This window comes from Salmo salar, chromosome ssa16 (genome assembly GCF_905237065.1).
Source record: "Salmo salar chromosome ssa16, Ssal_v3.1, whole genome shotgun sequence".
NCBI classification, from domain to species: Eukaryota; Metazoa; Chordata; class Actinopteri; order Salmoniformes; family Salmonidae; genus Salmo; species Salmo salar.
This window is the reverse complement of record NC_059457.1, coordinates 68814053-68831503: the sequence shown is the minus strand read 5'-3', so window position 1 is coordinate 68831503 and position 17451 is coordinate 68814053.

The window sequence follows — 17451 nt, the reverse complement described above, 5'->3', positions numbered from 1 at the left end:
TCCATTCTTATTCAGTCGTATATGCTACAATTGAAATAATGATGTGATAAACGTTATACATAGACTAAAAGATACCATCATTTTTCATAATCTTACATTCTCATATGATAAAGCAGGAACATTGTGAAATGAATTGCAGTCAAAATGGAGAGTGATCATTACAAGGATCACGTGATTGATTTGGGCATTTATTTTTACTCAGAGGTTACCTACTCACTCATTAATAAGCATGTTTTAGCAGTCACAGACACACATTAATAGCTATCAGTGTACAGATGTAGGATCTTCATTTAATCACTCTTGTGTTGCTGAGAATGTTCCTGCACAGCAGAAAATGTGAACTTGTAGTGTATTCAAGTTTTAAAAAGGCTTCTAAAGTTTGTAATTTCCACTTTCCACTGAAATTTCAGACTTGATTTGCCCTAATGAAAAATGTATCAACCCCTACAATCATGTAAATTAATTATAATCCACATAATAATTCACATTTCCTGTTGCTGCAGGATTATTTTCCTGATGTAGCAAACTGGCTCAAATTAAATATGTTGGTGTATTTGCTCTATTTAACTCTGGATAAAAGAGAAGCAAGAGAGAGAATGTCATCACCTCCACTTGTCTCCTCTGTAGTCACATGCATTGCTAGTCATCATCAATAGCAACGCATGTTGATGGATAAAGTTGATGAGTAAATCCATTTACGGTAGGTTACATACTCTCGGGTACGGTTAATAAACCTTCAAAGTACAGTTGTGGTTTGCCTTATCCTTTGAATCCAGCATTTCCACACCTGACCAACATAAAAATCCCAACAATACCTCCTAGCAAAATGTGTGGGAAAGATAAAGTGATACAATTAGACGGTGTATTTCTTTCCCATTTATTTGGGATTGAGGCATACACCAGGCATACACCTTGAACTGCACAACAGATGACGTGGGACTTGGGCTCATCTCAATTTGCGACATAAGGCCACTTTTTTGATGTCTGAAATCGTCTGGCTAACTTTAATTTCGAGGTGAATGATCCCTTTAAACTGTCTCAAATGGCTTTGAGCTAGGTAACAAGAAGGTGCACATGACAGAACTGAAAATCATATAGAGCACTGGATGCGCCTGTGAAAAGAAACCTTTAAAGTGCACCAATCTTACCTACAGATGTAGGATCTTAATATGACCCATTTCGTCACAGGAGGGAAATAATCCTGCAGCAGAAGTATTTTAATTAATTATTAAATTTAGAATTGCCGCGAGGGGGTAGCTAGGAGCTGTGTTTTGTAGGCTATGCAATGCAGTACAGTACTGTACCTAGAGGGCTATGGTTTGGGGAAGGCTCTGCAAACCAACCAACCTCATACCATCAAGTATTCTCACGCCTTAGAGCATTGGATACAACACAAATTTGGCATGTAGAGGTCGACCGATTAATCGGAATGGCCGATTAATTAGGGCCGATTTCATGTTTTCATAACAATCGATAATTGGCATTTTTGGACACCGATTATGGCAGATTACATTGCACTCCACGAGTAGACTGCATGGCAGGCTGACTATATGTTATGCGAGTGCAGCAAGGAGCCAAGGTAAGGTGCTAGCTAGCATTAAACTTATCTTATAAAAAACAATCAATCTTAACATAATCACTAGTTAACTACACATGGTTGATGATATTACTAGTTCATCTAGCTTGTCCTGCATTGCATATAATCGATGCAGTGCCTGTTAATTTATCATTGAATCACAGCCTGCTTCGCCAAACGGGTGATTTAACAAGCGCATTCGCGAAAAAAAAGCAGTGTCGTTGCACCAATGTGTACCTAACCATAAACATCAATGCCTTTCTTAAAATCAATACACAAGTATATATTTTTAAACCTGCATATTTAGTTAATATTGCCTGCTAACATGAATTTCTTTTAACTAGGGAAATTGTGTCACTTCTCTTGCGTTCTGTGCAAGCAGAGTCAGGGTATATGCAGCAGTTTGGGCCGCCTGGCTCGTTGCGAACTGTGTGAAGACCATTTCTTCCTAACAAAGACCGTAATTAATTTGACAGAATTGTACATAATTATGACGTAACATTGATGGCTGTGCAATGTAACAGCAATATTTAGACTTAGGGATGCCACCCGTTAGATAAAATATGGAATGGTTCCGTATTTCACTGAAAGAATAAATGTTTTGTTTTCGGAATGATAGTTTCTGGATTTGACGATATTAATGACCTGAGGCTCGTATTTCTGTGTGTTATTATATTATTATTATATGATTTGATAGAGCAGTCTGACTGAGTAGTGGTAGGCAGCAGCAGGCTCGTAAGCATTCATTCAAACAGCACTTTCGTGCATTTGCCAGCAGCTCTTCGCTGTGCTTCAAGCATTGCGCTGTTTATGACTTCAAGCCTATCAACTTCCGAGATTAGGCTGACTATACTAAAGTACCTATTAGAACATCCAATAGTCAAAGGTATATGAAATACAAATGGTATAGAGAGAAATAGTCCTATAATATCTTCAACCTAAAACTTCTTACCTGGGAATATTGAAGACTCATGTTAAAAGGAACCACCAGCTTTCATTTGTTCTGAGCAAGGAACTTAAACGTTAGCTTTTTTGCATGGCACATATTGCACTTTTACTTTCTTCTCCAACACTTTGTTTTTGCATTATTTAAACCAAATTGAAAATGTTTATTTATTTGAGACTAAATTGATTTTCTTGATGTATTATATTAAGTTAAAATAAGTGTTCATTCAGTATTGTTGAAATTGTCATTATTACAAATATATATATAAAAATCGCCCGATTAATTGGTATCGGCTTTTTCCGTCCCTCCAATAATCGGTATCGGCGTTGAAAAATCATAATCGGTCGACCTCTACTGGCATGTGCTAAAAGGATAACATATACAGTACCAGTCAAAAGTTTGGACACACCTACTTATTCAAGGGTTATTCTTTATATAATAATATTGAAGACATCAAAACTATGAAGTAACACCTATGGAATCATTTAGTAACCAAAGAAGTTTAAAAAAAATCTAAATATATTTTTGATTTTACATTCTTCAAAGTAGCCACCCTTTGCCTTTATGACAGCTTTGCACACTCTTGGCATTCTCTCAACCAGCTTCACCTGGAATGCTTTATATATGCTGAGCACTTGTTGGCTGATTTTCCTTCACTCTGTGGTCCAACTCATCCCAAACCATCTCAATTGGGTTGAGGTCAGGTGATTGTGGAGGCCAGGTCATCTGATGCAGCACCATCACTCTCCTTGTTAGTCAAATAGCCTGGAGGTGTGTTTTGGGTCATTGTCCTGTTGAAAAACAAATGATAGTCCCACTAAGCGCAAACCAGATGGGATGGCGTATCGCTGCAGAATGCTGTGGTAGCCATGCTGGTTAAGTGTGCCTTGAATTCTAAATAAATCACTGACAGTGTCACCAGCAAAGCACCCCGACATCATCACACCTCCTCCCTATGCTTCACGGTGGGAACCACACATGCGGAGATCATCCGTTCACCTACTCTGCGTCTCACAAAGACACGGTGGTTGGAACCAAAAATCTCAAATTTGGACTCATCAGACCAAAGGACAGATTTTTACTGATCTTGCTCGTGTTTCTTAGCTCCAAGCAAGTCTCTTCTTCTTATTGGTGTCATTTAGTAGTGGTTTCCTTGCAGCAATTCGACCATGAAGGCCTAATTTACAGTTGAACAGTTGATGTTGAGATGTGTCTATTACCTGAACTCTGTGAAGCATTTATTTGGGCTGCAATCTGAGGTGCAGTTAACTCTAACGAACGTATCCTCTGCAGCAGAGGTAACTGTGGGTCTTCCTTTCCTGTGGCGGTCCTCATGAGAGCCAGTTTCATCATAGCGCTTGATGGTTTTTGCGACTGCACTTTCAAAGGTCTTGACATTTTCCGGATTGACTGACCTTCATGTCTTAAAGTAATGAGGGACTGACATTTCTCTTTGCTTATGTGAGCTGTTCTTGCCATAATATGGACTTGGTCTTTTACCAAATAGGGCCATCTTCTGTATACCACCCATGCCTTGTCACAACACAACTGATTGGTTCAAATGCATTAAGAAGCAAAGAAATTCCACAAATTAACTTTTAACAAGGCACACCTGTTAATTTAAATGCATTTCAACATTTCATGAAGCTGGTTGAGAGAATGCCAAGAGTGTGCAAAGCTGTTATCAAGGCAAAGGGTGGCTACTTTGTAGAATCTCAATTAACACTTTTTTTGGTTACTACATGGTTCCATATGTGTTATTTCATAGTTTTGATTTCTTCACTATTATTCTACAACGTAAAATTATTTACAAAACTTGAATGAGTAGGTGTGTCCAAACTTTTTTCTGGTACTGTGTATATACCAATATAATTATATAAATGCATATCAAACAGGAATATATATATATATATTCAATTAAATTAATAAAGCATTGTAATATTATTGATGCCTTTATCTATCCTTGCAGGGGATTAGACATATGAACAGTAGTCACCAGATGGCCAAGCCTCAAAACCAGAAACATTACGAGACATCAACACTTGTAATTTTTAATAAATGTAAAACATGTATTGGTTTTTTCTGTATCTGTGCATGAGTCCTTAAAACACAGTCCATTGTACAAAATAAGTAATTCCCAAGTGAGGTACATCAAGGAGATTAACCCCAACATTCATGAGCTTGATCACCACGAGGGCATATTTTGTCATGATTTCCACAGATTTTTTTTTTATAGACAGGACAGAGGTTTACAGGTTTTTGTTCCAGCTCTTCACTAACACCTAATTTAACTAAATGTGGTCTAAATTGAAGACGGACACAGAGTGCAATCTTCAGTGTCAGAAATCACGTCTGTATTATAGAATGAGCTTTATAAGTTACAATGTCCTGACAAATATCCATGACAATAAAATGGCTGAGTCTATTTGTATCTAACATTGATGTTGCACACTCCTGAATAATATCCTGGGATTACATTTGTTTTATTTAACCTTTGTTTTAACATATACACTACATGCCCAAAAGTATAAGGACACCTGCTCATCGAACATCTCATTGCAAAATCATGGGCATTAATATGGAGTTGGTCCCCCCTTTGCTGCTATAACAGTCTCCACTCTTCTGGGAAGCCTTTGCGCTAGCTGTTGGAATATTGCTGCAGGGATTTGCTTTCATTCAGCCACGAGCTTTAGTGAGGTCGGGCACTGATGTTTGGCGATTAGGCCTGGCTCCCAGTTGGCATTCCAATTCATCCCAATGGTGTCCGATGGGGTTGAGGTGAGGGCTCTGTGCAGGCCAGTCAAGTTCTTCCACATTGATCTCGACAAGCCATGGACCTCACATTGTGCACGGGGGCCTTGTCATGCTCAAACAGAAAAGGGCTTTCCCCAAACCGTTGCTACAAAGTTGGAAGCACAGAATCATCTAGAATGTCATTGTACAGTATGCTGTAGCGTTAAGATTTCCCTTCACTGGAACTAAGGGGCCTAGCCCGAACCATGAAAAACAACCCCAGACCATTATTCCTCTTCCACCAAACTTTACAGTTGGCACTATGCATTGGGGCAGATAGCGCTCTCCTGGCATCCGCCAAACCCAGATTTGTCTGTCGGACTGCCAGATGGTGAAGCGTGATTCATCACTCCAGAGAACGCATTTCCACTGCTCCAGAGTCCAAATGCGGCAAGCTTTACACCATTCCAGCTGACGCTTGGCATTGTGCATGGTGATCTTAGGCTTGTGTGCGGCTGCTCGGCCATGGAAACCCATTTCATGAAGCACCCGACAGTTATTGTGCTGACGTTGCTTCCAGAGGCAGTTTGGAACACGGTAGTGAGTGTTGCAACCGAGGACAGATGATTTGTATGGGCTACTCGGCGGTCCCATTCTGTGAGCATGTGTGGCCTACCACTTCAAGGCTGAGCCATTGTTGCTCCTAGACGTTTCCACTTCACAATAACAGAAATTTGACAAACTGACTTGTTGGAAGGTGGCATCCTTTGACGGTGCCTTGTTAAATGTCACAGACCTCTTCAGTAAGGCTATTCTACTGCCAATGTTTCTCTATGGCGATTCCATGGCTGTGTGCTCAATTTTATACACCTGTCGGCAACAGTGTGGCTGAAATAGCTGAATCCACAAATTTGAAGGGGTGTCCATATACCTGTTGTCTATATACACACATTAAAATACAAAAACACAGTCATGGTATGGTGATTATCCTGGTGGTTGGGAGGTTCAAAACAAGTTCTTTACATCTGCAGGGTGTCAGGGTGGGGTGTCCTTTACCTGGAACAAGCAGAGACAAGGGGGGAGAAATTAACCTCACTGCTTACATTTCAGTGACGTTCAAGGTGCTGAAGCCACAACTACCTTTAAGTGCAATCGTTTTGTTAAAGGTTCATCAATCAGTTGCTAATCAGAAGACACCTGCTCCTTTTCACTTACCCTATCACAGCCCCTTTCCCTTGGTTTAAAAACCCAGTCAGTAGTTATCTCTGAGTTCAATCTCACTCTCTCTATATCGCGCTCTTTGAATAAAGATCGCTTTTCTTTTGCAACTACATGTCACTTTGTCCGTCAGCCTGTGAGTATTGTTTTTGGTTAAAGTGTTGACTGTCTGTTTGTTGGTGGGAAAAGGGGGTACCAAGACAAGTCGCCCATGGGCATACATTACCCGTAGGAATACTTTGTCTAAGTACACTAGTTAGAACTGGGCGGACCACCCACTGTATTGTTTTGGTTAGTTAACTGTTATTGAAGCAGGTAGACTAGCTTAGGGGTGTTTTTGGAATTGTTTCTTTCCTTGGCTCCAGCTCAGCCCCTTTTCCCACACCCCTTTACCGTGTGTTTTAAAATAAACCAAGTGTTTGATGGTAATTTAAGTTGTCTGTGGTTATTTCTTCTCACTGTTACTATATCACTATTATAATTTGCATGAGTTATGTTACGGGTCTCGTTGCCATCCCCCCTAGACTGCAGGGCCAAAGGGATTTGTAACATAAGTGGGGGCTCATCCGGGATCTGTCTTTACTGACACCCGTGCAACTTATTGTAGTGGTCTAGTTCAGTGTCGCGCGTCATAGCTGATGTAGCCTTAGTGTTTGCTATTTGTTGGCTCTTGTGTAGTAGTTCAAGATGGCTACTTTTGATTTGAAATCCTTTTTGGATAACCCTTCGTGGGAGGTTTTTGACAAATGTTGTAGAGTTGATTTAATGACCTTGGCTGACCATTATTCTGTATCTATTCCGCAGAGTTTAGTTAAGGCGGAAGTTAAACTGGTGTTAAATGTTTTGTTGGAAAAACAAGTGCTAGTATTACCGCTGCCTGGGCCTACTACCCCTGTAGGGGATGTTGCTGCTCCTGTAAGCTCGTCGGTGTCTGAGAACGAGGGCAAGGCTAAAGCTCCAGCCACATTGCCCCGTTTTGATCCACTCTCCCCACTGTCAACCGGTGATGCCAGGAGGGATGTCCGTTCAATACAGTTCCAACTGGAGGCGGAAGAGCGAGCCCAAATTAGGCAAGAAAATCTGCAGTTGGAGATGTGTAAAATTGAGGCAGAAAGAGAACAGCGGCATTTAGAAATGTGTAAACTTGAAAAAGAACGAGAACAGCGGCAGACGGAATTCAAAATGCGCCAGATGGAACTAGAGACAGCGAGGCTAGCCTTCGTGCCTGTTAGTGAGGTGTCCTCACCAGCTGTAGCTTCCAACACTTTACATTAGTAGGCAGATTGCCTTGGTACCTTTGTTCAGAGAGTCAGAGGTTGACTCCTATTTTTGTGTTTTTGAACGTATAGCCGTAGCATTGAAATGGCCTGAAGCGGTATGGCGCCTACTACTTCAGTGTAAATTAACTGGTAAAGCCCAAGAGGTTTTGTCAGCATTACCTCTTGAAGACAGTTTGAATTATGAAGTGGTCAAAGCTACTGTTCCTCGCGCCTATGAGCTTGTGCCTGAGGCATACCGACAGAGATTTAGGTCTCATAGAAAGTCTTCTAGTAAGACTTATGTGGAATTTGCTAGAGACAAGGGAAATCTGTTTGATATGGCATGCTGCTAGCAAGGTAACTGATTTCAACTCTCTCCGAGAGTTAATCTTGTTGGAAGAGTTTAAAAATTGCTTACCCGAACGCATTGTAGTTTACCTAAACGAACAAAGTATCCTCCTTGTCAGAAGCGTCTGTGTTGGCAGACGAGTTTGTGTTAACACACGAGCGTGTTTTCGGCTCATACAGAGTAGAGCCACTGAGTTGCCTACTTTTAGCTCTAGTCGGCCAGCAGTATATCAAGCACGCCAGAAAAATGAGCGTCCCTGTTTCTATTGCCATAAGGTGGGACACATGATTAATGATTGCTTCCTGCTAAAACGCAAACAAGGGATGCCTATTCGTGCCAAGCCGCCAACAGGTGTTGGGCTAATTCGTACGGTTGTGAGGTCTGAAACGAAACAAATGCCTCAGGGTAAATGTAGTTTGAAAGTCTCAGTCCCTGACCGCAGTTACGAACCGTTCATTTTCGAGGGGTTTGTGTCCCTAACGAATGACAAAGCGTCTCAGCGTCCGGTTAAAATCCTTAGAGATACTGGTGCAGCGCAGTCATTTATATTGTCTGTGTTGCCCTTATCCGAAAATACCTACTGTGGTTCCAGTGTGTTAGTTCAGGGTATTGAAATGGGTTTTGTGCCATTGCACTTTGTGAATGTACACTCTGAATTAATCAGTGGAATATTCAGAGTGAGGGTACATCCTATGTTGCCAGTAAAAGGTGTGACCTTTATAATGGGTAACGATATTGCCGGAGGAAAGGTAGTACCCGTATTGGATAAGTGACCACTCTCTCCAATGAGCTGGCACAGAGTTATCCACATGTGTTCCCTGCTTGTGCTGTCACTCGTGCTCAGGCACAACAAGTGGGTGACGTGATGGATTTGTCGAACACTGTTCTGTTCAGAGGTTGGTCAAGAGGATGGGTTGTGTGCTACCTCCTGAGAAGCTGATCACCTCTGACAAACAGCCCAGAGAAGAATTGAAGTATGTTGAACTTATTGCTGATGTAATACAGTTACCAGTCACTCGTGAGCAGCTGATTGCTAACCAAAAGGTTGACAATAAGCTTGCTAAATGTTTTTGTAGTGTTGTCTCATTGGAAGAGGTAAAGAAGAAGAACGTGGCTTACTTCCTTGATGGTAATCTCCTCATGCATAAATGGACATCCCATGTTGACGCGGGCGGAGGTTGGAGTGCTGTTTACCAAATAGTGATTCCTACAGCCTTTCGACAAAATGTGTTATCCCTTGCGCATAATCACCAGTGGTCCGGTCATTTAGGAATCACCAAGACTTATGATCGGATCCTTCGACATTTCTTTTGGCCAGGTTTCAAATAAGATGTGGCTCAGTTCTGTCGAACATGCCACACATGTCAGATAACAGGAAAACCAAATCAGGTTATTCCTCCCACTCCTCTTTGTCCAATACCTGTCATAGGTTAACCATTCGAACATGTGTTGGTTGATTGTGTTGGACCGTTACCGAAGACAAAAATCGGGTAACCAGTTTCTGTTAACCTCCCTGGGCAAGGTGGGACGCTTGCCCTAGTCAACAGCCAGTGGAATCGCGTGGCGCGAAATACAAATGCCTCATAAATGCTATAACTTCAATTTCTCAAACATATGACTATTTTAAAGACAAGACTCTCCTTTATCTAACCACACTGTCCGATTTCAAAAAGGCTTTACAGCGAAAGCAAAACATTAGATTATGTCAGGAGAGTACCCTGCCAAAAATAATCACACAGCCATTTTCAGAGCAAGCATATATGTCACAAAAACCACAGCTAAATGCAGCACTAACCTTTGATCTTCCGATGACACTCCTAGGACATTGTTATACAATACATGCATGTTTTGTTCAATCGAGTTCATATTTATATCAAAAAACTGCTTTTTACATTAGCATGTGATGTTCAGAACTAGCATACCCACCGAAAACTTCCGGTGATGTTACTAAATTACTCATGATAAACATTGACAAAATACATAATTTTAAGCATTACAGATACAGAACTTCTTTATGCAATCGCTATGTCCGATTTTTAAAATAGCTTTTCGGCGAAAGCATATTTTGCAATATTCTGAGTACATAGCTCGGCCATCACGGCTAGCTATTTTGACATCCGCCAACTTCGGGGTCACCTGAACTCAGAATTACTATTAGAAAAATTGGATTACTTTTGCTGTTCTTCGTCAGAATGCACTCCCAGGACTTCTACTTCAACAACAAATGTTGTTTTGGTTCCAAATAATCCATAGTTATATCCAAATACCTCCGTTTTGTTCGTGCGTTCAGGTCACTATCCGAAGGGTAACGCGCGAGCGCATTTCGTGACAAAAAAATTCTAAATATTCCATTACCGTACTTAGAAGAATGTGAAACGCTGTTTAAAATCAATTTTTATGCGATTTCTCGTAAAATGGCGATAATATTCCAACCGGGCAACGTTGTATTCATGCAAAGAGAGAAAGAAAAACATGGCAAGTTCTCGTGACCGCGCATCTCCAGTCTCACTGTCCCCAGGCTGACCACTTACAAACTCTGCTCCTATACTTTGCCCAGAGACAGCAGACACCCCAAACCACTTTCTGGCGGCTTTAGAGAGCCAATGGAAGCCTTAAAGTGTCACGTTACAGCACAGATGCTGTAATTTCGATAGAGATGTAACAGAAGAACAACAAATTGTCAGACAGGGCACTTCCTGCATGGAATCTTCTCAGGTTTTGGCCTGCCATATGAGTTCTGTTATACTCAGACACAATTCAAACAGTTTTAGAAACTTTAGAGTTTTCTATCCAAATCTACTAATTATGCATATTCTAGTTTCTGGGCAGGAGTAGTAACCAGATTAAATCGGGTATGTTTTTTTTATCCGGCCGTGAAAATACTGCCCCCTATCCCAAAGAAGTTACCTCAGAAGCACGTGAGGTTTTCTGCTTTTGTGACCCCAGACAACTTCCTACAATACTGTCATGGCTTTTGGGATGGGAAATGCACCAACCACTTTCCAACGACTGGTTAATGCTGTATTAGCTGGCGTTCCCAATTGTAGTGCATACCTTGATGATCTAGTGATTTATTCGTCTGAGTGGACAGATCATGTTAACTCTAAGGGTAGTATGTGAATGTTTGGCAGCTGCTTCTTTAACCCTGAACTTGGCTAAGTGCGAGTTTGGGAAGGCTACTGTGACCTATCTCGGCAAAGAGGTCGGCCATGGACAGGTGCGCCCTGTTGATGCTAAGGTCTTAGCTATCACTGCATTACCTGCACCTACCACCAGATGAGCTAAGCCGTTTTTTAGGGATGGTTGGCTACTACTGTAGTTTCTGTAAACTTCTCTGCAGTGGTTGCTCCCTTGGCCGATTTGCTCAGTCCAGCAAGATCGTTTGAGTGGTCCCCGGATTGTAAGGTAGCTTTTGATACTGCTAAAGCACTCTTATGTAATACCCCTGTACTTGCTGCTCTGGAATTTGAACAACCGTTTAAACTTGAAGTAGATGCTAGTGCCAGAGGTGCTGGTGCTGTTCTACTGCAGCAGGACGTGTTTTAAAAATAATGATTTTTGTAAGGTTGCCTTTGTTTATTGATATAGTGAGTATTCATTGTAGATACTTTGTTCGCAATCCCCCCTAAGGTTGCTCTTTTAAGGGTGGGAGTGTTACAGATACAGGTAGTGTGTATCCTGTGTGTGTGTGTGTTTCTTTTCTCTCCTTGTCCCCTCACATGTGACAATCATCAGTCATCAATCAGTCGCTAATCAGAAGACACCTGCTCCTTTTCACTTACCCTATCACAGCCCCTTTCCCTTGGTTTAAAAACCCAGTCAGTAGTTATCTCTCTGAGTTCAATCTCACTCTCTGTAGCTTAAGCGCTCGTTGTATATCTCTTTGAATAGATTGCTTTTCTTTTGCAACTACATGTCACTTTGTCCGTCAGCCTGTGAGTATTGTTTTTGGTTAAAGTGTTGACTGTGTTTGTTGGTGGGAAAAGGGGGTACCAAGACAAGTCGCCCATGGGCATACATTACCCGTATGAATACTTTGTCTAAGTACCCTAGTTAGAACTGGATGGACCAACCACTATTGTTTTGGTTAGTTAACTGTTATTGAAGCAGGTAGACTAGCTTAGGTGTTTTTGGAATTGTTTCTTTCCTTGGGTCCAGCTCAGCCCCTTTCCCACACCCCTTTACTGTGTGTTTTAAAATAAACTAATAGTGTTTGACAGTAATTTAAGTTGTCTGTGGTTATTTGTTTTCACTGTTATAATTTGCATGAGTTATGTTATGGGTCAAAGGGATTTGTAACAAATGGTAACATGAGATTGGGACATGCCAGTTTTGACAGAATGTGCAAATGTGGCCTACCTAGAAATTCTGCCTCAAAAGGCAGCGTCCTTATTATTGTCAGCTGATGTCTCGTTAAACCATCAATATGCGCTAAATTCACCCACACAGCTGATCTCAATAGCAACCCTTATTGGTCAACTCATTACCACTCCCTAAAAGATGTGTCCTGATTGCAACCAAAGTCTTTAAAGATATGTTCCCCCTCTGGTATTGTCATCGCAACATCCTTTTAACAAACTAAGGGCGTTCATACATTTGACAAGCATTCCACACAATATAAAGTATTTCCTCATTTGCCATGGCAAATCTACCATGGCAATTTACCTGACACTTCGTATGGATGGAAACTAATGTTGGTGTAGCCTGACTATTTTATTAGTTTCCTTTTTGTTATCCAAAGGTTTCTGGTATGGTCATTTACTATCAAGATCAGGTGTAAAATAAACCTGTACTGTGTAACTACAGTACATCAGTCAATCAAGGGATAGAGTTATTTGTGCCAGAAGGGCGTGGGCTGGAATTGTTTTATTAGCTATATAAAACAATGGCTGTGGATGTGTATAGCTGCATTTCAGATACATTTTTGCACATTTCAATGTTGCAGTAATAGGACATAGGCCTAGCTTTTGAGCGAGAGATTATTTTCATAGCAAGCCCTGATCCCAATGACTCGACTGCCCCCGCATGGAGAGAACGAGAACTGCTCATTTATAGCCACACAGATCATTTGAATTTCCTGATGCATCAGGAAATGTATCCACAACAAAATTCAGGTTAAGAGATCCAACATCTGTGCATCTTACTTTTGGGTAACTGCCTTCTTTTGCCTCACAAATAAATGTGCATGTACCTCTGAAAAGAGAAGGGTTAATCAAAAGACCCTGTCTGTAACCCTGTCTACAACACAAACATAAGGTGACATTTAAATCAAGGAAAACAGCACTGAACTGTTGCTCAACTCCTACACATGTCTTACCATTACTTTCAGAAGGTTCCCAAAGTGTTAAATCACTACAGATTTCATAAGGTCAACTAGCAACAAATCTGGACAAATCCCAATTTAAAGAATTAAAATATGGAGGACAGAACTGTCATCCCACTTCCTGTACATACTAGTTATCAGCCTTTTCACAATTAGATTTGATCAACTCCTGCGTCCTCTCTCACCTCAAGTTAAAGGTCAATGGTAATTGAGAGTGAATGTGGACGAAAATGCGTTTGAATGAAATGAGAAGCTTCCTCTCCAATCACGCGTCACCAGGCAAATTACATTTACAGGGGTGGATCCCAAAATAAATGTGTAAAGTAATAAAAACAAATTAGATTACTTGTGCAAGACATTTTTATAGATAAAAGGATAAGTAGCATTGTTTTTAAATGTGTGCATTGTTTTCTCTGACAATACAACAGCTGATTAAAAGGGGTTGTGGCAGATATCGAAACTCTTCTAAGGTAGGATACACTTGTGCTTCCTCACCAAAAGGAGGCTATCGAGGAGAGGACTACCTACTAACTAAATTGACACACTCCTCGACCACGAAACCACCAACTTATCAATTTCCGGGTCACACAGGAGAAAGGATGGAGGAGAGGCCATTTTCCCAAATTAGAAAAACCCCATCGGCATTCTGATTCTGTTCAGTGAGATGGATCTTTTGGCTCCGCTCACCTAAATCAGTCATTCATTTGGCTCCCAAATGGCACTTCATTCAGTAGTGCTTTAAAATGGATGAAAAACAATGACAAACATCACATTTCTAATGTAAAGCCATTGTCAGATCTTAATCTGAGTTCAAATAGATTTTACATGACAAAATTAGATTGCTTACAAAAGGAAGATTATTATTTTTTTTTTTAATTGGCAATGTAAAAAATGGGCGAGGCTCTCTCCTCCCTACCTATTGTTCCTGCAGTGAGGATTCACCATCTTCAGAGAATGATTGTGTAACTGATCGACAGATAATCGTTGTTTTGAAGCTCAACAAGCAGTAGTAGCAGTATGCAAATCAGGGAGCCAAATTAACATCTTTCCCAGATGCGAATGGGATACCGATGTTCACCAAGAAATCTGTTCAAAAAGAGCCGTTCATTCGCGAATGACCCATCACTGGTGCAAACGGGAAACAACGGACAACAAAAGATCCACACTAATTATAAATCTACACATGTGATTATACCTTCGACACGTACAGGGTGGCACCAGCAGAAGAGTGGCAATTTCCCCTGCGTCAAATCCTGGCACTATTAGAGATTTGCCTTCAGAAAGTATTCACACCCCTTGACTTTTTCCACATTTTGTTGTGTTAAAGCCTGAATTTAAAATGGATTAAATTGAGATGTTTTGTCACTGGCCTACACACAATACCCCATAATGTCAAAGTAAAAAAAAAAAAAAAAAAAATTGTTTACAAGTTTATAAAAAATGAAAAGCTGAAATGTCTTGAGTCAATAAGTATTCAACCCCTTTGTTATGGCGAGCCTAAATAATTTCAAGAGTAAAAATGTGCTTTAAAGGTCACATAATAAGTTGCATGGATAGTCGAGCAGTGAATTTCAAAGCACATTCAACCACAAAGACCAGGGAGGTTTTCCAATGGCTTCCAAAGAAAGGCACCTATTGATAGATGCTTTCCACCAGACACTGGGAGATTAATTCACCTTTCAGCAGGACATAACCGAAAACACAAGGCCAAATCTACCCTGGGGTTGCTTACAAAAAGACAGTGAATGTTCCTGAGTGGCCGAGTTACGTTTTTTACTTAAATCTGCTTGAAAATAAATGGCAAGACCTGAAAATGGTGTTCTAGAAATGATCAAGAACTAATTTGGCAGAGCTTGAAGAATTTTGAAAAGAAAAATGGGCAAATGTTGCACAATCCAGGTGTGGAATGCTTTTAGAGACTTACCCAGAAAGGCTCACAGCTGTAATCGCTACCAAAGGTGATTTTAACATGTATTGACTGGTTGAATACTTATCTAATCAAGATAGTGTTTTATTTTTCCTATATATTTTTGTTCAAATGTTATTTTTCTTCCACCTTGACATCAGAGTACTTTGTGTAAATCGTTGGCAAAAAAATTACAATTACATTTTTATCCCACTTTATAACAACAAAATGTAGAAAAAGTCAAGGGGTGGGAATACTTTCTGAAGGCATATGTGGGAGAGCAAAGACTTAGGCCTAGCCACTAAAGCAGAAAGAATATATTATGCATTCATACACTTCAACTAAAATGGAGTTGAGTGACTCTGGGCTACTGCTTGGGGATTTCATCCAAAGTAAGAACCTGTCAGTCTTCTAGCAATGTTGTTTTCTATGGATTTGTGTATATATCTAATTAGAGATGGTCCTGCAGAAACACTGTGGGGAGTGCTTTCCCCATTTTCCCCAATCATGTCATCGATGGCATATTTATGAACAACGTTTCGTGCTGTTGAGACTTTCCTAGACAGCCTTGTGTGCCAGAAACTTGACAAAAAAAAGAGATGTGGTTAATTAAAATGCATAGAGTATGATCTCTGCAGTCCTGGGGCAGGATTGAGGCCCCTTGTTGAATTATAAGAAATATTTCATAAAAATGCCACCCATTGGAACAAATAGAAGAGTGGTCCTAAATGAATATAGCAAACTAATTGGCTTCGTGAGGTAAAAACTGAAAACGTATATGGTAGTATGTAGCAAATAGACAAACATTGGCCAATTATGTTTTTGATTATTGTATGGTGTCCTAAGAGGCTCTGAGAACTAAAGAGATTATTTCCGGTAAATACTAAACTAAATAATTAATACACGCAACTTTAGCCCTGAAAAGAGGATATGTGGGGGGATATATTGTTAGATTTAGTCATTGGATATACTATATAACAGAAAAGAGGATCTGTGTGGTATGTATTGTTAGATTTAGTCATTGGGGACACTTTATAACACAATGTACAAATTGAGATTTTGACTGCTATTCTGGTGTCCTATTGTTACCATAAACGTGTTGTCCAAGTTTAGCTATTAGCAACTCATCTAAAAGAAACAACAATAACAAAAAACACCCTCACAGTTGAAGAGGAAGGATTATTTCTAACAGCGGAGTCAACATTTCACTTCTCCCTCAGCACTATTTTGCTCTGACTATTTCAATGTGATCATAGTCACATTGTAACCATGCCCAACTGCCAAGAAATTGTGTACTGCTGCACTTTTCTCCTTTCAGATACAAAGAGTGGATAAACAGAGGGTGCCCAGGGAGACATTTTTTGGCTCCGGTCTTTAGGTAGGTATCCATAAATCAGCCAACACATAGACACACACAGTGGTCTAACAGTGAGCACAGAGAGTGAATGGGCACAGGGGCCCTTAATAGTGTAGGGTTGCTGCAGCAGAACAAGTTCTTTCCTTTTAATCCATTTTTATGAGATACTTTTTGCATTCCAGAGACCCAAACAGTCCAAACTGTGTCTGTAGAAGACTGGCCTGCCACTTTTCCTCCAAAGTAATGCTTACACCATTAAATGAGGTACTTAAAAGAAGATTAGGCATGTTTATTTAATGAATAAACACACTTGATTTATAGATTTTTTTATGGATATGGGCGCACTCAGGAATCATTGTGCTATTACGGATCCATGGACAATTTCATCCAAATCTATTAACATGATGGATATGATTGCTTTTGCATGGTATGAGTGGTTTCTGTCAACTTGAGGTAATGAGTAAAAGCACACGGTCAAGTTCATATAGCCCAGGTGTGTAAAAGTGTGAGAAGGGTGAGAATAATCTGTTTGTATCTTGTAAACATATTTCCTTCTGGATTTTACCTTAATTTGTTACACAATGTTCCAGGGTAATAGTTTGGACTATTAATTTGTGATACCTATCCTGCTTTAGTGTACATTATACTGTCATTAAAACTTTGTCACATTGCTCTGGTTGTGTTCTTATGTGCAAAACTTCTATTAAGATAAATAGACTGAGGAAATTAGAATAGTTATTTATGTTTGTCTGGATTCCTAGACTCTGGAGTGTGGACAAGGTTG